Below are 2,808 nucleotides of genomic sequence, written 5' to 3' on the forward strand. Positions count from 1 at the left end.
ATATTTTTGCTGTTGGAAAAAATAAATTAACAATTAGTTTTTTAGAAAGTATATATATAAATCATGAAAAAATTAAAGTATATATAATTAATTAATAGAAACTTACACCGTAAATTTTGAACCACGTCTTTCTGACGTAGTGAGGCGTCTTACTCCAGTTTGGATGTGGCATGGAGAAGTAACCCTTGATCGTGTCGGTTACGTCCGGTGCAAGACATCCGTCAACCCCCCACCTGGAAAATACAAATTTAAAATATAAATTATTTTTTAATGTTATAAAAGAAATTTAAACGAATTAAAAAAAAATTAATGCAACATACCACAATTCCGTCCGGTCGGTCTGGGTCGATGACTGGTAAACCTTCTCTGCCTGGCAGACTGAGAATGTCCTCTACAGTGTACTGCGAGTAAGGAGCACTCGGAGGCACCATCAAATCAGGATGAATATCGGCGGCCATAGGAGGTGCCATCGGAGGAGGCACATGAGGAGGCATCGTCGGATGAGCCATCGAGGAAGGCACATGACGAGCCGATGGTGCAGTAGAAGAAGTAGACCTAGAGACTCTCTGAGTGTACTGAGTCTCGGGGACAGTCTCCTGACCCGAAGAACCGGGAGCGGAAGAAGAGGCCGGGTCTAAACGACTACCCGACTCACCGAAGATCTCTCTGTAATGGGCAGTAAGTCTTCCTTTTCGAACCTGAGAAAAAAATGAAATTTTTAAAATTAACATCAACAATATATTTCCCAACATTATCCACCTAATCAACACTAAATAACATAAAATCCGCAAACCTATCTAAATTCCCTATACTAACCACCCAATCTATCCTAAACTAACCAAATTAGAGAGGAATCAAAGAGGCTTACCATTGCTACGAAATGGAGAGGAAGTAGAGAGGAAAGAAAGAGTGAGCGCTCGGGTGTATATATAAGATTACATATCGTCGCAAATTCCTCGTAACTTTACGACGAAATAGCGAGCAGTTACACAGGCCCGTTTTTTTTACGAGGAATCACAAAGGCCCGTGTTTTTCTATACAGGGTATTAACGACGATTTAGCTTACGTGAAATTAACGAGGCTTGCTTTCCTATAAATATACCCACAACTCTCATTCTCAAACCACACACAAACTCCCAAATTACACCCTATCTGAAATCACATTCCTTAGCAAAATCCTATTCAAATTATAAATATTTGAAAAAAATAGGAAAAGGATAAGATATTAGAATTCATGTGGGCGAGACTTACGTATTATAATTGCTGGAAGTCTTGCCACATGTTATTCTGGTATTTTGATCCTTTTCCCCCTTTTTTATAGTTTTTACAGTACGAGGTATTTATGACGATTTCTGCTTACGTGGAATTAACGGGTTTTATGTTTAAATCCTTTTACGTGGTCTTTACGACGATTTCTGCTTACGTGGAATTAACGAGTGTTTTGTTTAAATCCTTTTACGTGGTATTTACGACGATTTCATCGTACGTGGTATTTACGACAATTTCATCCTACGAGGAATTTACGACGATTTGTGCTTACGTGGAATTAACGAGGTTATGTTTAAATCCCTAGAATCCGAAACCCGAAACCCAAACCCCCAACTTTAATTTTCTACTTCATATATTCCAAACCCCATCAATTTTTAGTTTCGTCGTTATTTTTAACGAGTGTTATGGTTAAATCCCTAGAGCCCCAAACCCGAAACCCGAAACCCCAAACCCAAAACCCGAAATCCAAAACCCGAAACCCCAAACCCCAAACCCGAAACCCCAAACCCCAACCCCCAAACCCGAAACCCGAAACCCGAAACCCAAACCCGAAACCCGAAACCCAAAACCCGAAACCCAAACCCGAAACCCGAAACCCCAAACCCCAAACCCGAAACCCGAAACCCAAAACCCGAAACCCGAAACCTGAAGCCCGAAACCCGAAACCCAAACCCGAAACCCAAAACCCCAAACCCGAAACCCCAAACCCCAAACCCGAAACCCCAAACTCCATATTCCTTATTTTCTACTTCATATATTCCAAACCCCATCTTTATTTTTAGGTTTCGTCGTTATTTTCTCGTTGTCTTACGTGGGTTTTACGACGATTTCATTCTACGTGGTTTTTACGACGATTTCATCCTACGTGGTATTTACGACGATTTCATCCTACGTGGAATTAACGAGTCCGGCGTTCTTTATTTTTATATTTCGTCGTTATTTCCTCGTTGAAATACGAGGACTTTACGACGATTTGTGCTTACGTGGAATTAACGAGTGTTATGTTTAAATCCCTAGAATCCAAAACCCGAAACCCGAAACCCCAAACCCCACATTCCTTATTTTCTACTTCATATATTCCAAACCCCATCTTTATTTCCATTCCAAACCACAATTCCCACATTTGCTTATTCATAAAACAAACTCCCACATTACCTTATTCATAAAACAAACCCCACATTATCTTATTCATAAAACAAACTCCCTCATCTTATATATTCATAAAACAAATACATCAATCGGATACATCGACATTCTCGTCATCACTAGAAACATCATCATTTTCATTAAACTCGTCTTCAACAGCTTCGTCTGTGGCATCATCGGTAAGATCTTCGTACTCGTGATTATGCGGATCAATGAGAAGGATGTCATCAATTTCTTGTTCAGGTTCCTCGAATTCATTTATCTGTTCTTCTTGCAATGGTGGTTCTTCTCCACTGATGATTCGTCCTCGAGGTGTAACTTTGATCACTGCTAACCAATTTATACCTGAATCTCTCATCCGAGGGTATGGAAGGAAGCTAACTTGGTCTGCTT

Source organism: Brassica napus, chromosome C3 (genome assembly GCF_020379485.1).
Source record: "Brassica napus cultivar Da-Ae chromosome C3, Da-Ae, whole genome shotgun sequence".
In the NCBI taxonomy this organism is placed as follows: domain Eukaryota; kingdom Viridiplantae; phylum Streptophyta; class Magnoliopsida; order Brassicales; family Brassicaceae; genus Brassica; species Brassica napus.